The following is a 25148-nucleotide window of genomic DNA, read 5'->3' on the forward strand; positions in this document are numbered from 1 at the left end:
TGGCTTTCCACTTCTCTTCTGAGAGTCAGAGTAGAAGAGATCATTTCCAACCCTCTGCCTCAGAGCAGAGAGATTGCAGTCTCTTCTTCAGTGAGCTCTCAGGGCCACACTATCTTCGTTTCTGTCTGTGCTGCTCTAAACTGCAACGTCCTGGGTTGTGCTTCCCTCAGCAGCACTCCCAGTCCTTGCCTCCAGGTTGGAGCAGGTGTCTGCCCTTTGTGCCTCTAAAACTGCCAGCTGCCCCCAGTTTCCGGGGTGGCCCCGCCACTCCGGGTTTCTGTCCAGGGGGCAGCCCTGAAGTCCTTTCCCTGTTGCTACCAGCCTGTGAATCTGTGCCTCATCCCCAGTGTGGGAGGCTATCGCTCACCGGTGGTGTAGGATCCCGATGGCTCCGCTCCTTCCCCCTTCCATTTATCCTCCGATATCTGCCCACAGAATCACAGCTTCCCACTTTGTAGCTCAAAACCAAATGCCTGCAATATTCTGTTTGTAGAGATCCAGATCTATCTACTTACATCTCAGGCTGATGTTGTGGGTGTTCAGAGTGGCCTGGTAGATATCCAGCTCAATTCTGGGGACTGGTTGGCATAGGGTCCCCTACTCCTTGGCCATCTTTTCCCTCTCCTACTTGGTTCTCTTTTATATTTCCCATTCTTACTTCATTTTGCTAAAATCATTTTTTTGTTTTTGTTGTTTAAGTGCATTGATTTTATTTATTTTAAATTCGGATCTATTGGTTTCAACATTTCTGCTTCAGATGGATCAGAGGATTTTTTCCTGGTATCTAGTTATTTTGATGTGACTTCACATTGCCCTTCGAGTAATCAGCTGTTCCACACATGGGACTTATTTTGAAGCCCAGGCTCCAATCTGTGTCTGCTTTGGTGTTTTTAAAGACATGGAAAACAGAGAGGCATAGACATCACACACATAAGACAGGATTTTTGTTGCCACTCTGCCAAGTAACTTGTTTGATGAGGTTTTTACCTTTAAACCTTAGAAGCAACTGTTTTATTTATAATCTAAAAATCCTTAGAGACTAGAGTGAGATCATATAGATGAGAATTCAGAAGGCAGCTAGGCAGTCACACATATTTCATGTTTTCATCCATTCTTCTCCCGTATAGGGCTGCCTGATATTATATGCAGTTAGCTCACAATTTGGGCTATTGCTATTGATTTCAGCAGTGAAGATGCATGCAGTGATCTTTTGCAGGCAATGTAAGACAACATAAAAACTCAAAAAGCCTCATTTCAACATAGCCAGCATATCCAATAATATCAATTCCTATCCTGACCTACTGGTTGCCCTCTGCCTTACATAATCCATATGAGTACATAATACATGCAGGTACCTAATACATACAGATGTGAGACATGTGGAATATGTGAGACAGGTGCACTAAATATAGATGCATATTACAGCTGTGTATCAGATATCCTTAAATTGTCTTATGGAGATCTTGGTCATTTTTTTCTCAATTAGTTTCTAGAATCCTTGTTTGTTGTTACCCTTTTAGTTTCCTTTTTAGAAGTAATTATGCAGCCGGTAGTAACTCACTATTCTGGCAGGAGTCAGAAATGCCCAAGATTTAGGGTGAGGGAATTTACAACTACTTAATTTATCCCTTCAAATAGTATGACTTGGTTTAAAAAATATCTCAATGGAAAATGAAGTGAAATGTCAGGAGGAAATATGAGATAATAGACATGGAACATATCTTTAGATGATAAAAAATGCATGACATGCCTGTAGAAGTTACTAAAATGCATTATAATAAACTATTCCTTAGATTTTAGTAATTTCAAAAATGTCTTCCCTATTATGTTCTATCTTTTAGACAAATTACAATGCTAGTCATTTCTTGCTTAAACTGGACTTTTATGTAGGTGTTGTTCCTTCTAAAATATATCCTCAGCCTGTCTAATAAACAGTTTACCAGGTGAGATATCACCCTTTCGGAAGACTTCACTAATTATATGAGTTGATTTTATTTACAACCTCTCCTATTTTTTGTAAAACACTATATAACTCTTCTTTAGCACTGCTCAAACTCAGTTAAAGTTACCTGTGCACATGTCTCTAACAGATTATAAACTCTCTGAGAGCTGGGGTCACACCTTATTCACATTTGTGTAACACTTTTAAATGAGGCAACATATACTTAGTGGTTTAAATGAAATTATTCTAGTACCTATTACATGAAATACGAGGTGCTGAGTGTTGTATGGCTTTTAGGGGAAAATGGGACCTACATTTTATATAGTCACTTCTGTATCTGAACTCTAGCTTTCAGAAAATTAGCTCAGAGATGGATTGTCTTGACAGATGTACCATTCGGTGCTATGACTCCATCACCCAAAAAGAAATAAACCTTATTTTCCTTGTCTTTCTCTTAACATTTATACATGCATCTCTACATGAAGGGATTTACTGGTTATTGCTTTCCCTCCTACCCCATATATTAACTTCCCTCATAGAACCTGTCTCACTTTATGATTCAGAACAGTATAGCTCAGTGGCCCATGTAGGCATCCTTGCTTGACTTTGCATAGCCTATGTTTGTGATGCTCTCTACCGACGAGTGGACCATCAACTTTGGGTTTTTCATCACAAAACCAGCAGACGCTTTGAAATCCACATCTTTCAATTCTCTTCCCATTGGCATGCAATATGTTTTCCTCCTTAGAAGGGAGAAAATGATACACCAGCAAGCCCACCCCTAAATTTGCAGAGTAAATGACAAGAGTAAATATGAAGGTCCATGGAAGATGTGTCTAAAGATTTAGTATTTATAAATAAAATGAACAAACTGTTAAATGAAATTTATTCTGTCCTCATTTCTTGAAAGTTAAAGCTTTATAAATCTATGTGGAAAGCCATTTTTATATGATTTAAAGTTACAAAATATCAAAGAGGTTTGAATTTAATATTTCTTGTGCACGTGTTTGTACTTGGCTGATTGGCTAGTGATGTTTGAATGGGTAATAAGGATATAAATAATTCATAAAATATTATGCTCTTATTCTGTGAATATTATTTTTTGCCTTTGTTTTAACAATGTCAGAAATTATTTTGTTACAACAAAGATTCTCATATAAGTTATATTCAATTGATAGTGATGATGTAAAAGTTTAAAACATTAAACGTGATTCTATTCCAAGTATACAAATATTTAATTTTTTTAACAAGAAAGGCAAATTAAAGTCAATGTTAAACTCAAAAATATTTAAAATGTTTTCATGTTTAAAGTGTTTTGTTCCATTTTTAAAAATTTTATTAAAATTAAAAGTCAAAATTATAATTAAGAGTGTCCACCTTTGAAGTAAATTAAACTAGTTTTGCTCTTTTTTGAATATTTAATTAAACCCTATTGAATATTTATAAATGAAAATTATGAATAATGTTCAATATCTCTTTAGTTGACAATGTAAAGGTTCAGCATAATGTTTTACATGTTTTGTCTAGAAAAATACAAATACATATTTTTAAAAATTATGATTTATTGGATGTTATAAATATTCCTCAGTGTTTTGTGAAACAGTTGCAAATGTGTAGTTAACTTAGTCCCCCTTTTAACAATGAATTAAAACATAAAGAGAAGGAGGAAGAGGAGGAGGAGAGGAAAAAGGAAGAGGAAAAGGAATACAAATTCTTTCATGACTGGAAAGTGATTTATTTTGTTATATAAAAATAAATGCATTAATTTTTTTTTTCTGTTATAAGAGATTCTTCCCTTCAATCCTCTCTATACTTAGAAACAGTTTATGTCTTCCAAATTAACACAATATAATACAAACACTTTCATAGGGTTTGGAAAAGTTGCCCTTCTGTTGGAGGATACAGGGTACAGCTATGGGCCATGTTTTACTAAGGCCTAATGAGTGTTAATGAGGAAACAGGCTATGTAAGGTTATAGGTGTTCTCTGTACCACACCTAAGACCCAGATTCCAAGTAAAAAGTCAACCTTTTGTTCTGCAGTACATTTATTTATATTTTTGTTTGTGATATCTGAGGATTCCAAGAGGCCTTGTTCTCTTGTGTGAGTCTAAGGGCAATACTGAATTTTTTTTTTTTTTCAACTATCAGTTTCAGATATTTTTCAAATATCCACCTGAAGAATTTGTAGGAATGCTCAGCACATGATAATTAACCAATGTATGTTTATGAATGAATGCTATCAATATCTTAATGTAATTTTAGTGTCTAATTAATAGGCTATGTTATTTCTAATATAGATTTTAAGTTTGCATTATTAATATTTATACGATTTTTGTTGAGAGATAATTCTCCATGGATTTCTCACATGTTTGCATCTGTTGCAAACAAAAGCACCGATTGCTTTTTGTTCTGTTTTTTCAGGGATATTTGTTTAACAAATGGCCTTGGAAAATAGTATTTCTGGAGCAAAAGGAAGTTTTACTTACTCCCTAGTTCTAATAGATAGTGTCTCTCTCTAACACAAGAATAGACATACCAACTTCCATTATAAAAGATTCAAGTTCCCTAATATTTATACTCCTTCTCCCGTAATGCAACTCACAGTGTGTTTGGATGTCACCTAGCCCTCTTAATATTTCCTTTTGGGTAACAATACATAGGGAACTGACAAAGATTTTCTCCTTGACCAAAATCTAGTTAGACTCTTCTGAAATCTCCTCTCAACTAGGCTCTGATTTTTGGACTTCAGTGTTCGTCTCTGCATAGTCCAATTTTTAGCAAGAATCCTGTTAGATCAGTTTAGTCATAATTCTTTCTTTCCCCTGATGTTTCCTCTTAGTGATTTTTCCATCCACTACCTCCTCCTATCCCTTAGCTATACATTTCCACTTTTCTTGGTTGCATTTGGAGGGTGTGCCCAAGCTGTCTCCACTGCAAAATCCCTACACATACTGTAATTGTCTGGAATAAAGTCGGCTTTACTGTTCTTTAACAATGTCATACACACACACACACACACACACATATTACTTTAACAGAACTTGCACAACAGAAATCTGAAGCCCTGATTATTGCTATTGTGAGTAATGAAGTCTTTTGACCTAGAGGACTTGACTATTGCTAGTATCCAATAAACCATATCAGACTAGCTTGATAGCTGACAAGTGGGGTAAGATCTCAGACCATTCACAATTTTGACAGTTTTTGGTGAGGAGGATGGGATACTGACAAAGGCATGACTTTTTGGAAAAGGAAAATTAAGGGCCTCATATGCTGGTTAATGGGATTTGAGGGAATATTATGGGAATCATTATGGAAAAACATGACTAAATTTTATGCTCAGCTGGCATGAATGGTCCTCCGCTTGACTACATGTTAAAGAGGAAGCATTGAGGGGGTAGTTTTGTGCTAATAACAGAATAGGTAAAAACAGCTTACCAAATGTTTCCCTGGATGTTACCAATTCTTATCAAGGTAGGAGGATTACAATGCCAGTGTTTTGATACAATGAGATTCTAGGATAGCCAATATGGGAAGAAAAAGTGTAAAATATGTGGAAAAATAAGTAGAACTAAAACTATCTTTATTTGAAGAGCATATCATCTTATGTATACAATGTATATAGTAAATTCTAAAGAAATTTTTTTTTAAAGTTTGTAGATTTAATAAGTAACTTGAGTAAGTTTAATAGGATTTACAATATGCATCAATCATGGTTCTACCAAAGAAACAGAAGCAGGAGAGAGAGAGAAAGAAAAAGAGAGAGAATGAAAATTAGCCTGTATGATTATGCAACTGACTAGGCAAGTCCAAAATTCATAGGACTTCCTATCAGGAAGGGCAAGAGGGTATGTTGTAACCTCTATGGAAACAAATGGTTGTTTTAAGTCCTTTCAATTGATAGGATCAGGATAGTTTCCTTTATAAGATTATCCGAGATAATTGCCTTTATAAAGTCAACTGGTTATAGATGTTAATCACATCTACAAAATACCTCCTTTTCAACAACTTTTAGTGCTTGATTGAATAACTGGTACTATAGATTCCTCAGGTTCACAAACTACCATCACAAAATAATATCTAAAACTAAGAATATGTTTAATAAAATATGTGTGAGACCTCCATGTTAAAAACTACAAAAAGTTGTTGAGAGACATTAAAGAAGATAAATAGAGACATACACTATTGTTAGAAGGTAGAGTAGGAACAGTAAAGTATCTCCAGACTGAGAAAGCACTTGAGGCTGAAAAACAAGGCAAGCCACTCCATAGTATTTACACAGTTCTATTAAGGGTAACTTACTGACAGGCAGTATTGGGCGAGTGACAATCCAGGCACTACACAGCTATTCTTTGTGAAGTCCTCACCTTAATCCACAGCTTTTATAGATCTAGGGACATTGTGGTGAACTCAAAGGGTAGTTATCTAAAATGGCGCCATCTGTGCACCAGAGGGAAGCTACTAGTTATCTAAAGTGGTGCCATCTACATGCCACTTTAGGAAAGCTCAAAGCAAACCCTGCGTTCTGGTCAGGGCATAAATTAACTTCCAAGGGGCCTGGAACATGTAGCCCTGGGGAGGTCATTGTAGGGACATAAGCAAGATGGAGGGCCAAAGATGGAGTCATTAGTTGTTGGTGGGAGTATAAAGTATGGTCACTTTTGAAAATAGTCTGGCCATTTCTTATACACTTATTTCTTATTTACCCAAGAAAACACAAAAATATGTCCTTACAAAGACTTCTACAAAAATGTTTATGATAATTTGTTTAAAATAGAAATTGGAAACATCCCAAATGTACATCAATGGGTAAAAGAATAAACAGATTGTATTGTATCCAAACTTGGTTGACTGCCCAAAAATAATTAGGAATGAACTACATATTCACATAAGAACATGGCTGAATCTCAAAAATATGCGGAACAAAAAATGCCAATCACAAATAAGTACTCACTGGATGATTTCATTTTTATGTAATTCTAGGAAAAGCAAAACTAATCTACAGTGACAGAAAAACAAATCAATGGTTACCTGGGGTTGGTGGTGTGAGGACTTACTACAAAAGGACATAAGAGAACATTTTGGTCAATGCAAATGTTCTGTATTTTGATTGTGGTGGTGGTGTATGTTTGGGAATGCTCATTGAACCTTTATGCTTAAAACAGATTATTTACATGTAGGTTATATATCAAAATTTTTATTTTTGAATAAAAAGTAAATTGGGGGGGCATGGGTGGCTCAGTCGTTAAGTGTCTGCCTTCGGCTCAGGTCATGATCCCGGGGTCCTGGGATCGAGCCCCACATCGGGCTCCCTGCTCAGTGGGGAGCCTGCTTCTCCCTTACCCACTCCCTCTGCTTGTGTTCCTTCTCTCACTGTGTCTCTCTCTGTCAAATAAATAAAATCTTTAAAAAAAAAAAAAGTAAATTGAATGAGTTTATGTCACTAAAATGTAAAGTCGGGAGAAATGATAATGAGTATAGGGTTTCTTTACAATAATTTGTTGGTAAATAAAAAAAAGTGTATGCTGTGTGTTTTATTCTAAACTAATAATGAAAGGGGTGCCTGGGTGGCTCAGTTGGTTAAGCGACTGCCTTCGGCTCAGGTCATGATCCTGGAGTCCGGGGATCGAGTCCCGCATTGGGCTCCCTGCTCGGCAGGGAGTCTGCTTCTCCCTCTGACCCTCCTCCCTCTCATGCTCTCTGTCTCTCATTCTCTCTGTCTCAAATAAATAAATAAAATTAAAAAAAAAAACAACTTTTTTTTTTAAACTAATAATGAAAACACAATTCAGAAATGAAAGGCTATTACAATTTAACCAAACAAAGTAGCTTTGTGTTAAAGATGGTGTCCCTTGGGGCGCCTGGGTGGCTCAGTCGGTTAAGAGTCTGCCTTTGGCTTGGGATCGAGCTCCGCATCGGACTCCATGCTCAGCGGAGAACCTGCTTCTCCCTCTGCCTGCCTGTCTACTTGTGATCTCTCTCTCTCTCTCTCTTTCTCTCTTTGTTAAATAAATAAATAAATAAAATCTTAAAAAAAAAAAAGATGGTGTTCCTTAAAAAATATACAGCATAGAGTAGGAATGTAGAAATGAATAATAAAAATACCAAGACATATATTTTCATATTTGTCTTTATTTAATATCTGTTTCCTGGGAGACTATAACTGTCTGAGGTCAGAGAATTTTGTCTTGCATTTGTCCCAGGTGCTTGGCACACTGCTTGACACATAGTATAAAGTCAATAGTATTTGTCACCTGGATGAATAGTACCTTTTTTTTTTTTTAAAGATTTTATTTATTTATTTGACAGAGAGAGACACAGCGAGAGAGGGAATACAAGTAAGGGGAGTGGGAGAGGGAGAAGCAGGCTTCCCGCTGAGCAGGGAGCCCAATGCGGGACTCGATCCCAGGGCCCTGGGATCATGACCTGAGCCGAAGGCAGATGCTTAACGACTGAGCCACCCAGGCACCCCTGGATGAATAGTATCTAATTTTACTTCTTCTAGAGCAAATGCTGTTAGTGTCACAAGCAGAGTTTCTTTTTAGACCAGCCTTAAGAAATGGTGTTAGTTAAATTGTCCAAATTTACCTTCATTATGTGCAGGCATCCAAGCAGCTACTAAGATCGTTTCTGGGTCACCACAGAAGTCCACAGGCTCTAGCACCTGTCACAGAGTTGTGACTCCTTATCTTTGACCATCAGCCCAATGGAATTTCAAAGCAGTGAACAACATCTACAATAACTGGGTCTCACACAAGGCTTGCACTAGAGATAAAAAGAAGATGATACGAAGATCAACTATTTATAGTGAATGTAATTACATTGGGCATAACCAGAGTGGATGCCGTTCTGACAGGAACAATACAATAGTAATGTCTGCCCATGATTTTTTCATCTTGCTATCATCATGTCCGTGCTCATTTCACTTTTTACAAGTTATAAAATTGACAGAGCATTTGCTACAAATTGTATAGCTTTTCAGGAGAGGCAATTTTGAGATAGTTTTCCTGAGTGCCTGGTCAAGTTAATATAGAAGAAGCCTATGATAAGTAGTATGTCCAGATTTGGCAAATTACCCAAATTACCAAATAGACTTGCACTGTGACCAGAAAATACCCTCAAATTATGGGCTAAAATATGAAATGTAGATGATATGGAAAGAATAGTTTTTTCAGGCAGCCCAAGAAAACAGAACAAAATTCACTATTATCTTAACGTATATATATATAAGGAACTACCAAAGCTCCCAGCACAATGATTAATGCAATGGAAGCATTCATCTTGAAACATAATTGAGTTAGATCTGCTTCATATTATCTTGCATTTTGAACTGAACTGATAAACCAGGATTCAACAATCCCAATTGAAGGACTCAAATTTGAGAAGGTAGCTTCCTGACATAAAAGCAATCTCTTTTAAAAAGCTCTTGTAGGGAATGATACCACTTTTAACTGTCAGATTTTCATCCATTGTCACATCTTACTACTTGGATCCTCTAAACAAGTATTTGAGGTTTATTTTAGGATTTTTCTAAAACACTTCAATTTCCATTGAACTTGTCATCTCCCAGTGGGGGTAAGAAAGCAGGTTGCAAGGCAGGCTAACCAGCAAAACTGGATGCAGGGAATGTCTATTGTTGCTGTCACCAGTCTCTACTCTCACTGACTTTATCACATGAATGAAAAGTGTTTCCCAGTCTCCTTTAGTTGCCTTATCACCCAAAGATTCCTCGGCTTATTCCACCTTTACAACTGCTATCAGCAGAGAATCTGAAGAAATTCATCCATATGTAGGCATACGGGACTACTTTGTTTCTATAGGTTGTCCTCAGAATTTAATTTGCTGATCAGGAATGTAGATTTCAGTGGCAGGAATAACGTATTAGTGAATTTACAAGTTTCTGGCACAGTCATGCAGTGGCCGCCTAAATTGCTTCATTGTTAAAAGAATGTCTTCTCATGAAGATGTGGCCACCAAGAAAAGACTAAAACTGGATAATTGTGGTACCATGTATCTATTCTGGGACAGATGACCCAGCGAGTCCGTGCACTCTCCCTAGCTCCATTTCATTTGCATTAAGTCATTAGAGATCCCAAACTGACTTTAACCATAAGAGGGCAGAGTTTCACAGATTAAGAAATTTAGGTTCGTGGGAGCCAAGTGACTTGGGGAAAAGCTGTGTGTCTTCAGTTCCACATATTTCTGAATTCTTCAGTTGTCACTCCATTATAATTAGAAAAGATATTTGGTAGGATTCCAGGCTTTTTAAATTTGTTAAGACTTGTTCTGTGACCTAACGCATGGTCTGTCCTGGAGAACTTTGAGGACTTTATGCTAAGTGAAATAAGTCAGTCAAATAAGATGAATAAACTCTAGAGAGCTGCTGTGTGTCATTGTTCCTATAGTCAACAATAACTTATTGTACACTTCAAAAATTGTTAAGAGGGTAGAATTCATGCTGGGTTCTTATGACAATAAAATAAAATTTTAAAAAATTTGCATGGCTAATAAGCAGCTGAGGCATGACTTGAATTTGAAATTTCTAGGCCAGAGTGCTTTCTAAAAAATTGCAGTTGCTCCCTCCAAAATATCTAGCCCAGTGAGCTGTGAATGAAGCAGGACAAATGAGAGGCTTCCTCATAGCATATGAAGGATTGCAGTGTATCAGACGTATTAGACTTTTATTTAGGTGTGTGCCTATCCTCCAGATCTGAGGAGATTGCTGTGGTGACGGCTGACAGAATGTGACCGACAACCTTCAAAAATACCTGTGGGGGAAAAAAAAAAATACCTGTGAGCCAGTTACCCATCTTCTTGTGCTCAGCACTCGGAAGAATCACATTAAGATTCTAGCTGCAGTCAGAGAAAACTAAGTTAATAAGACATTACTAACCTCAAAATGTATCCAGGAAATTGAGTTAAACTTTGATGTGAAGGTTAAATTGACCTTTAACAGCATTGTTCTCTAATATTTCTTCTTTGTCTTTTCACTTTGGCCTCATCTCAAACAACCCTTCCATTTCTCATTGTCCAAGGACATTATTTTCATCTTTTTTTCCCAAGACTTTCTCTCTTTCATCCTTTCTTTCAACGAAGATTTCACATATCTTATTTTCTTTAGAACCTTTATTCTGTGAACTATCTTCCCATATTATCTTATACTTTGAGTCATATTTCTATTATATTTCACAACTTTCGGAACTTAGTAGATCTTAAGGAATACCTGTGTAAGATTTTATAATTTTAGGGCTTGGGGGTTGCTTGGAGATGATTTGGCTCATCCCTTTATTTCATGTATTTATTAGGCTACAAAGGTTGAGTAATATTTTTAAGAAAAACAGCTAGCTGGGAGATTAACTATCTGACTCACTTATATTTCTATAATTCCATTGATGTATCTTATGTCATTAGTTTCTTCGTCATGTTTTCACCCACTTGAACTGCCTTGTTTTTAGTATGTGCTTCAGTAACCGAGTTCAGGTATTGTTGCCTACGTTTATTTTTTTATTTACATATTTTGCAAATGAGGGAATATCTTGCTGACATGCTCCCATGTTCCTATTTTTTTTTCTTTTTCTTTTTTTTTTTAAGATATTATTTATTTATTTGAGAGAGAGAGAATGAGAGACAGAGAGCATGAGAGGGAGGAGGGTCAGAGGGAGAAGCAGACTCCCTGCCGAGCAGGGACCCCGATGTGGGACTCGATCCTGGGACTCCAGGATCATGACCTGAGCCGAAGGCAGTCGCTTAACCAACTGAGCCACCCAGGCGCCCCTCCCATGTTCCTATTTTATTTTATTTATCTTGTTCTATTTTTAAATAGGCTCCACACCCAGTGTGGAGCTCAACACAGGGCTCAAACTCACAACACTGAGATCCAGAGTCGGACGCTTAACCGACTGAGCCACCCAGGCACCCCCCATGCTCCTCTTTTTAAATAAAGTATTTTTGGGCACCTGGGTGGCTCAGTTGGTTAAGCAACTGCCTTCGGCTCAGGTCATGATCCTGGAGTCCCTGGATCGAGTCCCGCATCGGGCTCCCTGCTCAGCGAGGAGCCTGCCCCCTCTCGTGTACTCTCTCTCTCTCTCATTCTTGTTCTCTCAAATAAATACATAAAATAAAAAATCTTAAATAAAGTATTTTTGTTGTTTCTCCTAAAAAGACATTGTGGTCTTTTTTTCAATTAATAAACTTTATTTTAATTAATTTTATAATTAACTTTTTATTTAATAATTTTAGTTAATAAATTTAATTTTTTAGAGCAGTTTTAGGGTCTCAGCAAAATTGAATGGAAAGTACTGAGAGTTCATATATACCCCTTATACCAGTACATGCACAACCTCTCTTACTGTTGACATCTGACATCCCACGCAGAGTGGTACATTTATTACAATTGATGAACCTATATTGACACATCATGATCATCCAAAGCCCACGGCTTACATTATGGCTCACTCTTGGTATTGTGTGTTGTATGGGTTTGGACAAATGTTGGATGACATGTCTCCACATTTATAGTGTTATACTGAGTAGTTTAACTGCTCTAAGGATCCTCTGTGCTCCTCCTATTTATTTGTCCCTTCCCCTTAATCCCTGGAAACCACTGATCTTTTTACTGTCTCCATAGTTTTGTCTTTTCAAAATGTCATATAATTGGACTCATACAGTATGTAGCCTTTTCAGATTTATTTCTTTTTCTTAGTAATACACATTTAAGTTTCCTGCTTGTCTTTTCAAAGTTTGATAGCTCTTTTCTTTTTAGTGCTGAATAACATATTATACAGATGTACCACAGGATTTTTGCCATTCATTTACTAATGAACATGTCAATTGCTTCCAAGTTTGGGTGATTATGAATAAAGCTTAGTGGGAATCTTCAAGTTTCTCACCATTAAGTATGACGCTAGCTGTGAGGACTTTTTTTTTTTAATAGATATTCTCTATCAAGTTGAGGGAGTTTCCTTTTATTTCTAGTTTACTAAGAGTTTTTATCATTAATGAGTGCTGGATTTTGTCAAATACTTTTTTTGGCCTCTACTGATAGGATTATATGGTTTTTCTTCTTTAGCCAGTTGATGTGATGGATTATATTAATTGATTTTCAAATATTGGACCAACCTTGTATACCCAGGGTAAATCTGACTTAGTCGTCATGTCTAATTCCCTTTATACAGTGTTGGACTCGATTTGTTAACATTCTGTGAAGGGTTTTTGCATCTATGTTTTTGAGAGAAATTGGTTTGCAATTTTCTTTTCTTGTAATGTCTTTGTCTGAGTTTTGGTATTTGGATAATGTTGGCCTCATAGAATGAGTTTGATAGTCTTCCATCTGCTTTTATCTTCTGAAAAAGATTGTAGGGAATTAGATAAATTCTCTCTTAAATATTTGGTAGAACTCACAAGCAAATGCATCCATGCCAGGTGTTTTCTGTTTGGGAAGGTTATTAATAATTGATTCAATTTCCTTAATAGATGTAAGGCAATTTAGATTATCTATTTCTTCTTGTCTGAATGATCCTCAAGTTTTTATGCATGCTATTTTTCTTTCATACTTCTCTTCTCTTTTCTCATTATATTTATTTGGTGATAAATCTATAAAATTGGTACACATTAACAGAGACCTAAATAAATATAGATGTCCCATGCATTTGTATATTTGATAAAGGAAGAATATATCATGCATTTTTCTGTTTTACATCAAAAGACAGTTTTGTGAAAACAAAACAGGATTTTAGTGGTGATCGTGATGGTGGTGGATGTGGGGGTATGTAGGTGGGGATATTAAAAAATTAAAAGGGGACTTGTGGATAAGTATTAACTATACAGGTCAAGAGTGGAGGAATATTGGAAGAGAACTCAACAGTTCAAGTGCCGGAAATAGATGTCACATCTAAATATTTTATAGGGCCTTGCATTTTGTAAACGTTAAAGACCAGCATGGCTTTTATTCAGTTAGTTAGGAGAAATAGTGCTAAAAATCAAATCTAAGAGGTAGACATGGCAAAGATTATCCTAGGCCACCAAATCTATGTTAAGGATTTTGTAGAACATTATAAACTGAATCAGAGGCGATTTTGAAAAGTTTTGATTGGTGGAATGAACTAATCTGATTTATTCATTAATTGCTCTAGGTACTTTGTGAAAAATTGATGGGGATAGGGGAGGAGGAAAACCCCTGGAGAGATGGAATCTATTTCCATCAATAGGAGCTAAATAATTTCCTGAAGAAAAACCTTTCCCGCAAAATTTTTCATTGTTCTTCAGAGAGATTTCAAAAAGCAGCATTTTGTTATTAGTAGAATGCTTTATTACAGGAAACAGTAAACAACTGCAAATCTATAGAAATAAAATGTTTATTCATTGAATGCATTAGGAATTGGAGACCAAAATTCAATTAGCTCAGAATCACCGAAGATTTCGTATTTATCTGATAATTCAAGTAAATAAAGGCTCAATTGTCAGAATGTAAAACCTATTTGAATTTCAAGAGAGATCCTTAGAAAATCAGTCATCCACACCACTGGATATTATCCCAGGAATGTGGATACGTTAACCTGATGAGTATATCATGATCTTCTCACTGGAAGGACTGAGTTTTCCTTGAATGCAAAAAAAAAAAAAAAAAAGTCTAAAATAATTTTAAATGATTGGGGGTATGGGAATCAAATTAGAGTTTTCAAAATGGAATGGAAGTCATACTTGACAATGATATAAACTGCCCTGACCAGCCATCTTTGAGAGAGTATAAGACATAGATGAAATTAACATTTGCTATATGTAGATATTCATTAACAGAATTGTTCACTTACCTGTTTATTCTGTTAGCAGAATAAAGAATATTTTATTTATTTTCAGATAATACAGATTGTGTCTTACACTAGGGGAAGTGATGAAGCATGTACTTAAATTATTGCAGGGTATATTTCAGTAAAAAATCTGGTTCCAGTGACTGGTAATCTGGCAGGTGTTCTCTCAGGTAATTAATCATCATCCCTTATTTTTAGTAGTGACTAATTTACATTGTCAGAGATAGACTGTGGTTTGGCATGTGATAAAGTGATTTTAAGCTATTCTTCCTGATACTCCAGACGATTTCAAGTAATTATGACATGTTTGTGAGTCTAATTTTTAGAGAAGATGAAAGGAATGGCCTGTACAAGCATGAGGGACTGCCTTATTTTCTTGTCATTTAGATATTATATTGTTTTTATTAATGCTACTTCTGAAATTGCTAAATTAAATCATATTCTAAAGGCTATAGCAGTGGCTGTTTTCCTGCATTGTATATTTTAAATTTTTAATGTAGCATGGCTAATTTAAGTTTATTGTAGAATGAAAAAAAAAGTTCAAAAGTAACCAAACAATAAAATACTAAGTGAGAGCTAGTGTTTATAATAAAACTTCCTACTGATTTTTTTGTTTTAATCCAAATGCCCTCAGTTCCATTTTGCATTACATAACCTTCTAATTTAGTAACAGGAGCCTCAGAAATGACTTTACATTACGGAAAAAAAAAAAAAAAAGAATGAAAAAATGGCATAATGGCATTGTTTTACAGTTGAATGCAAATTCATTTCCAAGTACATTAATCTTTTGCTTTTAATTCAGTAGAATTTTTCCTCTGAGGCATTTGCAGTTTGTCTGTTCTTCACTAAAGCAGATATATGTTGTGTAATATAATATGATTTCCTGACCAGATTTCAAATTAACCTTTTTCTATCAATGCTAAAATGCAACACTTGACCACTAAAGGTACTGTTAACACCTCACAAGTTGGGTGTGTTATTAAACTTAAGTAAATCAAAGAAGTTCATATTAAGATCAGATTAAAGATTTACACTCGGTAAAAGGTTAAGCAAATCTCCATGCTTTTTGATATTTTTAATTTGCATCTTTAATAAGCTGTAGCATCAACAGAGCTGCTGGTTTCATTTCTACATATTTCAAAATAGGAAAATTTGCTCTTTTCCTCACAGTGTCAAATTATTCTAGGTTAGAAGTTAAAAGTCCTCAGCATACCAACATGTTTAAGCCACCAAATCATAATACCTTCACAACCTCAGCCTTGAAGATGGTGCTGGAAGAAATGCCATCATTTCTGTGGGCACCTCTCCTTATCATCCAATTTCTCCTCCTCTCGTTACTGAGTGCCCTTGTGCATTTTGACCTGGAAGCAAAGCCCGTATTATGTTCCTGACCCTACAAAAGGTGATTCGACTTTAGCAGAAACTTGGGCATTAACTCCTTCCGGCCCCTAGGGATTGCTTTATAAGTTTTTCTACTGAGTTAATGCAGCTTTAAAAATTGTTGTTTGCCCCTTGAGGATGATTTAGACAACAGAACCATCAGTGATTTAAATTTTCTTCAATGGTTAAATAATCCTTCCCACACTAGGTGTTAAAAGATGCACTTGAACATGGACCTTTTTGGGTCACTAGGGCATCCTAGAGCCAATTTGCAGCAGGAGGGTGTTAGAGCATACTAACTCCTCAGACCATTAGGGTGCGTATTCATCTGCGCAAGTCAATATACTCTCCAAACTACCTAATTTTCCACCAGGGAATTTGGCAATCTAGCTGGGATGAAGAGGTAAGTCGAGTGTTTCACTTTTTGAAGACTCTGCCCCAAGTGACAAAGACGCAATTTCAAATGGAAGGTATTAATAAGAGAGGTATTTTTTTTTTTTTGATGGGCTGAGGGATGCATTAGGGGGCTTCGTTTTTATGCACGATTGCTTCTGTTTGTGTAAATCATCTGTTCTGCAAATTCACTATCAAGCTTCTAGCTTCTAGGGCTGTTGTAGTGTATGTTGGGGCAACATGTTCCTTTTAAGTGGAATTTGTAATTGCAATTCAAGGCAAAGAAAGAAATAGTAATTCAAACAGTTTCTCAGAAGCACTATGTTAATAGATTTGCAGGGCAAAACTAACCTTAGAACTTGAAGGCAAAATCAGATAACCATGTTGAGATATGCAGTCAAAGGAGTTAGTATTGAGGCCAAATATAAAGCGTGCCGGTAGCAAGTAGCAGAAGAACGTTGTCTCCTTCTGAGCATCCATTTACAGCACTATGTACATACAATGTCTGTTCTGGCATGATTCTTTTTTTTTAGCATCAAATATTAACTGGACATTAAGAAGTTAAATATTGGAGACTGAACAAGTGCTGGCACATAAAAATCACTCAAGAGTTACTAAGATGTGAAAAATAAATAAATGTTAGTACAAATTCTAAATATTTTCCTGTCTTGTTTATTTCCTGATGATTTTGATTTCAGTGACATTCTCAGATCACCTTTTATTACACAATTCAGGTCACATTTTATGGCCCCTAAAAAGTCTTCTTTGCTTGTTTCCATCCAAAGTAATTTTTCTTTCAGGAAACTTCTTTACCACATGTAGTCTGTGCCATACTTAGTTACACAATGTCCCTCGCCACATATATCAAGTTTTAAAACCTGCTGTCAATTCATTCTGTCTTAGATGAAAACTTAGTCCCTTTTGGCTCCAGTGAAAGTTCATTTCTTCTTATACTGAATCTGTGAAAATGATGAACAGCGGGACATGAGCACCCATATAATCATATACTTGAAACTTCAAGTCAGATACCTTGTGGTTTCCTTTTCTGGAACACAACTACACCACCATAAAATACCATTCACCCCACCCCGCCTTTGAAATGCCCGAGCTCCTGTCTTCTGGTTCTCAGATACCCCTCCGTCCCCTCCTTTTCCGGTATAAGAGTAAGCCACCAAGGATTCATACGCTCCATGCACAGTAATACCTGCTTTACCTTCCTGTCCAGAAGTCGTACCTTATCTGAATGGCCTGTGCATGATGTGTCCCTACAGGGGAGTAATACCACGTCTTTCATTGATTCCTAGTTCTTATAATAACTCACGACTTTTTTTTCCCAAGGAAGGGCCATTTAACATTTTTATCCTGGCAAGGGTCATTTAATATTTTTATCCTGTTCTATTAGCCAGAAAAAATATTTTGAAATACATTTTCAATATTTTCCTTTAAGAATATTCTGTGGTCGGGGTGCCTGGGTGGCTCAGTCAGATAAGAGGTTATGTTAGAGCCCTGCATCAGGCTCCCTGCTCAGTAGGGAGTCTGCTTCTCCCTCTCCCTCTGCCGCCCCCTCAAGCCCCCCCACTTGTGTGTTTTCTCTCTCTCTCTCAAATAAATAAATAAAATATTGTTTAAAAAGAGTGTTCTGCAGTCATTACCAAAGACAATTTAACATTTTAGCAAATGATGGTCCCAAATATTAGCACTTTATATCTCTTTATATAATATGTCTGACATCCAGAGTCAGACATATTCCTCTATAACCAGGCAGAAGACAATGTGAACTCAAGTTTTTTTACTTAAGTAAACACTTTTACTAGTTTGGGGGGGGGGAAGCAAATGAACAAACAAACGAAAACTTCCTTTACTCTTCTACATTCTCCAGCTGGGGCCCTGGTAGTTAAACTGACAAAAAAAAACACAAGTTAATAAGAAAAAAACAGTTTGCTAACACCTTCAGCATGAATACACGTGGGAGAAACTCAGTGGGCATCTCAAAGGGGTGGTTAAAACATGGAGCTTATTTAGCATCTTTAAAAACAATGAATTTGTAGAAAAGTAACAAGTCAAAGAAAAAGGAGTTTAGGTTTTTGAGGGGGGCAAATTGTGGGGAGGTAAACACAGAAGAAATTAATGGAAGAGAAGGGCCATTTGAGTAAGATTTGGTATATAGAGTCTTCTCAGTGCTGTATCTGGGCTGATGAGAGTGTAGAGTGGTTGTAAGTCCCCTTTTTAGGCAAATAGAAGGAGAGGAGAGAGAGCTTCTTCAGTATCTGCATTTCCCAGTTGTGTTCAGCTCAAAATAATCCTTATATCAAAATGGCATTTTTGGGGAAGCATATTCTGATCCCTTACAATACTCTGTACATACAGGTATTTAACTGATGCTAATTGATATAATATGTTAAATTGATACACAAACCTATGCTAAGCAGAATTATAAAACCTACCTTAGGCACTCTCAATTTCATTGATTTTTACACCATTAATCATCTCAAGAATTATACAAGCACTAAACCTCACATTTCTCACCTAAGTGCAGGAATGGTAATAAGAATTAGTTTTAGTAAATGGACTACAAGGACTCCTGGACCCAAAATATGAATGGATGTCCCCAGTTCCATTTTTTTGGTTAGATCACACTGCAGACTGTAGATATTCTTGGCAGCTGCTAACTTCTGTGAACATAGGGGCATAATTAACTGTAGAGTTCTTTAGAATAGTTGCAGGAATATCAGCTTTAGAAATGAGGAGTAGGCTTTGAGTTCAGGTGAAAGAGAAACCCTAAAGCAGGTCCAAATTAAGAGCAACAGGACTAACACTGGACCATTCTGCCAGAGACACTAGACAATTTACTGAAGTGAGAGTAGCTACTGACAACAGATCATACAGGAAGCTCAAAGAAATGGGCAGAAGACACGAACAGACATTTTTCCAAAGGAGACATCCAAATGGCCAACAGACATGTGAAAAAGTGCTCAACATCGCTCGGAACCCAAAAGGTTTTTAGAAGCTAAGTAAAAATCCATTTCTCCTTAGCCATATAATTTGAAAGTAAATTGAAATATGATTTTCAAAACCACAGATTTTGCAGTTAAAAAAAATGGAAAACAAAACCTGGATTCCTATACTGTCTCAGTCAATTAGTGTGTAATCTTCTGTAAATTATTTGATATATCTACACGACCTTTGAAAATGGTGATAACAATAAGTTTGTTATTCTCTTAAGTGTTTTTTGAAGATTAAATGAAATAAGGGATGGAAAGCACTTAATAGAATGTTTACAAAGAAATAAATATTCAATACATGGTAGCTAGCAATACTTTTGCAATTATTGCTAGTATTATTGAATTTCTACTTGTGTCAAAGGTTAAGCACATATTTTTATCTAAATTATAAACTCCTGTGATTAGAAGGAATTCAAAGTTTTAAAATAATCTTATCTCTAATCTGTGGGTAATCTTTTTTTTCCATTGAGTTTGATAATATATATGAATGAAGGGAACATCTAGAACATAGGGCCTAGTGTACAGGGACAGTTCATTATATTCTGATATCTGTTCTTTCATTTATTTTGAGGTGGTACTCTCTCAATACTCACAATATGGGTGTGTTTACAATCATGCTTTAGAAACCGGGGTAAATATAACTCTTAAGATTAAGGTCTTAATTTTAAAATTAAGGTTGAAAAACAGACAGATTAGTATTTCTTGTTTCTGCACCTTCCAATAAGGTCAGAAGACAGAATCCATCCCAGTTACACAAACTGAAAATTTAAACTAAAGAATCATTAAGTAGGTATCAGAGAGCTGAAAAGGCAAAAGGGGTACACTATGGTAATACAAGGGTAGTAATCGCAGGAAACCGGGCAGAGGGAAAGAAAGGGGAGAGGTTTGGATTATTAAAGCTTGGAAGGGGAACCCTGCAAAACAGGGATTCAGACCTCTCCAAGGAGGGGGGTCTTGCTCAGCTGGTGCTCCAGCCTCAGGTGCTTGAACTTGAGCCGATGGAGCTCTGGACACAGCCAGACCTCTGAGGAAGAGGAGCTGGCTTGCTGGTGGCTTCGAGAAGCTTTTGATGGGGTGTGTTCTAGAAGTATGGGGAACACCTACAAACTGAAATTAACCGCTATGTTTGTAACACATACCCTGCTGAGTTGAAGAAGCCCTGCTGGAAGGATGCTATGGGAAAATGAAGTGGACAGAAAGGATCAAGTCCCTTCTGGGCTTCTCGTTTTCACCTCTGCCCCTGCTGCGGGGAACCTAAGGGCTGGCAAAGAAAACACGTGGTTTCATAAAATAGAATATAGAGAGATGACTTGAAAATAAGAGACAATAGAACAAAAGGTTTTGAGGTATTCAGTGGCAGGTGAGGATGTCGTCATTTCTTTTTTAAGTCCACAATATAGATGCTTCCCATAAAAACATTTCTGAATTTTCTTACCTTCTAGACAAATGCAACAATAGAATGGAAAATACCTGGATCTGGTGATGTCAATGTTCTTAGTAAATGAAGCAGGATTATTCCAAAGGCTGATTGAAAATTGGTTCAGAAGGTTGTTCAAGAAGGATGAAAATAAATATTCCACCAGCATAAGACCAATTCCAGTTAAAAAAATACAAGGATATCTGGGTGGCTCAGTAGGTTAAGGTCTGCCTTCAGCTCAGGTCATGATCCCAGGGTCCTGGGATCCAGCCTGCGTTAGGGTCCTCCTTCCTCAGCGGGAGCCTGCTTCGCTTTCTCCCTCTACCCCTCCCCTCTCATGCTCTGTCTTTCTCTCAAATAAATAAAATAAAATCTTAAAAATACACATAGCCATAGAAATAAAATTACCTGTTAACTCGTTGGTAAATACATTTTACTTTTAAAAAGAGAAATAACATACACCAACATTTTCAAGAACTCATGCATTTCTATAGATTCTGTTTTTTAAAGATGCTACTGCTTTTAGTTACCAAAAACTTAGAATATTTAAATAAAAAAAAAATCTATGAGGACACAGCATTTTAGGAAGATATCTTTATGTCACATTTTTAAAACTCTATTAAAGAATATATATTTTCATAATATGCAAGAAATTTGCATATAATTCTATATTTATCTTATAGTATTATAATTGTATGTTTATCTTTGCATACTGAAAAGCTCTTGGAATGGAGAAATTCATATATGCAGTTTGCAACTGACAATAACCAAAAATGAATTAAAAATTCATCTTTATGATAGTACCAGAATCTAAATCACTTTGATTCTAGCATATTTATAAAGAAATATTATTAAAATTTAATCTCACTTGAAAACTATGTTATGTTTTAAGCTCTGCACCTAAAATAATTTAGAATTTATATCTCCCCATCTGCTGTATAGCAAAATTGACTTAATATGTACTACTGCATTTTGTTACATTTGATCCTAATCCTTGTCCCCATCTCAGATGAAAACTAGTTTCTAAACATTTTAAATAGAAAGGGTTTTTTTTTTTTTCCCCAAGAGTGAACATTTCTCATTACCCATTGCAATCTTTCAGATCACTGAGAAAAGGAATCAACTTACTAAAATTCCAGAGCAGGTATTCAAAGCTTATTTTAAAAAGTTGTGAAAAAGGGTTTTAAGTAGAGGCAGTACAGAATGAATATGCTATCATCTAAATTCAGCTAGACCCCACACAAGTGCCAGAATAGCATGAGATTAATAACTTGTACACCAGTATATTTTATTCATGGTTATAGCCACTACACTTCCAAAATCTGAAACTCGGAGACTATAAATCTCTAAAGAAAATGATAAATCATAAAAGCAAAAGGTGGGGAAAATAGGCCAGAGTTCTAGAGTGATATCTTGACACTTGCACATGCAATGATGGCATCCATTAGCCATATGTCATCCTCCTTTTAGAGAGTGAAGACTTCTTTTCGCCTTATAATTATTTATATATATTAGATAGATGCCCTCTTCTGCTTTTCAGGCGGGTGCTCTTCTTCTTCATTGAAGTGAGGAGGTTAGCAATGGCATACCAGGATTCACACACAGCTTTATTATGGACAAGGGAAAATAATTATTCCCTTGTCCACAAAAAGCTCATGGCCAAGCTTTAACCCTACAAATTCCCATGCAACTCTTGTTTGCCATGTCAGCCCGATGTGACATATCTGGGTATAGCTGTGAGATATACTCAATGGCAGGTGTTCCAAACAAGTATCTTACACCAATAATAACAAGGATCTGGAAACAATAAGCCAAGTAAGAGTAAAATCGCACTATTCGTTCTTTGCTGCAGAACCTGCTTATGTGTGGATCTCTTTTGAGAAAGCTAGCTCTACCCAGCTAATTCTGCCCATCTTTTAGAGTTTCAAAGTAACCTTTGAATTTGAATTTTGTCTTTCAGAGTATAAAACAGACTCAGAGGAAGAGATGGAAATAGTGATCAAGAAAAGGAATCATCCTTTATTATAACTAATGTAGAGATTCTGCCTAAAAGCCTTGATCAGTCTCAAAAAAAAGGAATATATTTTCTTGCGCATTCTTAGCTACATGTAGGTTATTCATCTGAGACCACTCCAGAGCATGAATGGGAGAGGTTAGCATACCATCTCAAGTTCCACGAAATCTGCTGTCCACTGTTTTTTCATGTTCTTTCAGTGTACTTTTATGAGTTCGGCAGTAAACTGGCTGTCAGGTTATCTAAGATGGCCTTGGCTGGAAAAACTGAGGAAAGTCAGTTAAGCTGCATGTGTCTAAACCTGCAACATGCTAGGCCAGCCATGTCCTAGTAGTTGTGGTGAGAAGCAAGAGTGAGCAAATTTTACAAAAGGGAATGCAAAAACAAACATATATTTGTAAGCTGCTACCATGTATGCTAATACCCCTTTAAACAAAGAAAAACGCACGGCCAGTCCCAGTGTCAGACTGAGAGGGGACTAGACATTTTCAGGGAAAAGAGAATAACTACAGGGGGGTAATTAATTAGGGTCATTCATGAAACCATTTTGCCACTATCAGTGATTCTGATTTTCATATACATATAAAACAACATCCGTTCAGAACCTTTCTCCTGAAATAGGCCTTTTCTCTTTCCATTTCTTCTGTCTTTTCCATATCAAAATAGTACCTGCTGATACCACAGTAAAAAATATTCTGTTATACTGAGACTAAGAAAGCATCCGCTTGCTTTTCTACAGATTGAAATGAAGCTTCCCAGGCTTCTAGGCATGAAGAAGATATGCACCCCTACAACAGAGGCCAACTTTCTTGACCTTCTTCTTGTTCATGGCAATTGTGATCCCTTTCCTGAAAGAGAAAAGACCTACAGCTACCTTATATATTGAAAGAGATGCTATGTTCAGCATTTATAATAGCCACTGGAACTCACTGAGTGTCCTAGCTACCCACAATCTGTGACATACAGTAGATACTTCACACATTATTTTGAGTGAATAAATACAGTTTTTAAGTTGTAAAGAGTACGATTATAAGTAGACATACTTAATATATTTGAAATAATTGGGACATCCAAAAATCAGCATAAACTAGGAAGGGTAGAATGCTCTGAATTTTTTAATGGTTCTCTGATAAAACTAGGAAATATAGAGGTGATATAAATGTTGGGAGAGGTTGTTTGCAGAAAGGACTTTTTGCTGTATGTTCCTGATATTAAAAGAATTCAAAGTGGATCAGGGAAAAGAAGTAAAATGGGTTTTTTTTGGTGTTTTTGTTGTTGTTGTTGTTGTTGTTGCTGTTGCTTTGTCTAAGTGATTAGGTGGTCCTTCTGTTGGCTCCCTTAGCTTCTGCTATAGACTGTTTGTGTCCTCTAAAATTCATGTGTTGAAACCTAAAAACCTAAGGTAGGTATATGGAGGTAGGGTCTTTGGGAAGTGGTTGTGTCAATCAGGGCAGACTCTCAGGAATAGGATTAGTGCCCATAGAGACCCCCAAACAGCCCCTTGACCCTTCCTCCATGTGAGAACACAGTAAGAAGACTGTCATCTATAAACCAGGAAGCAGTCGTTCTCCAGATACCAAGTCTATTGATTTCTTGATCTTGGAAGTCTCAGCCTCTAGAACTATTAGAAATAAATTTTCGTTGTTTATAAGCCCCCCAGTCTATAGTATTTCATTATGACAACCTAAATGGGTAAAGACAGCCACTTAAATTTTGCTCCAAAGAGCGTTTCACAGAACACATCGAAATTGCCTCTTTAGTACTCTATAGGTTAAACAAAGTCTCAAGTTTTTGTACACTAAACCTGGGCATTTCTGGTTCACAGCTACATGCCTAGGGTCAGGCATAGCATCTGGTATATAGAAGATACAAAATTAATGTTTTTTGTAAGGCTATCAGAAAGAACAATCAGAATTGATCAAGTTACAAAAAATACATTTGAAAGAGAAAAATAAAAATCAATGTTTATACTAAGATATCAGTGACTAAGTTGGAGTTTGTACTTTGTGCACAGAAAAAAAGATTGCAGTTAAATCAAATATTACTTTTGGCACATTGGGTGGGAGAGTTTGAGAAAGGACACATTCAATACCTGTTGTGGTGGAGAAGATAGCTCGGGTTGCCTAAAACTGGAGAGATTTGAAATGTTCATTTCTTAAAAAAACAAAAAAGTTTATATATACTCACTAGTAA

Source organism: Mirounga leonina, unplaced genomic scaffold (assembly GCF_011800145.1).
Source record: "Mirounga leonina isolate KUSES-001 unplaced genomic scaffold, KU_Mleo_1.0 Mir_129, whole genome shotgun sequence".
Taxonomy (NCBI): domain Eukaryota; kingdom Metazoa; phylum Chordata; class Mammalia; order Carnivora; family Phocidae; genus Mirounga; species Mirounga leonina.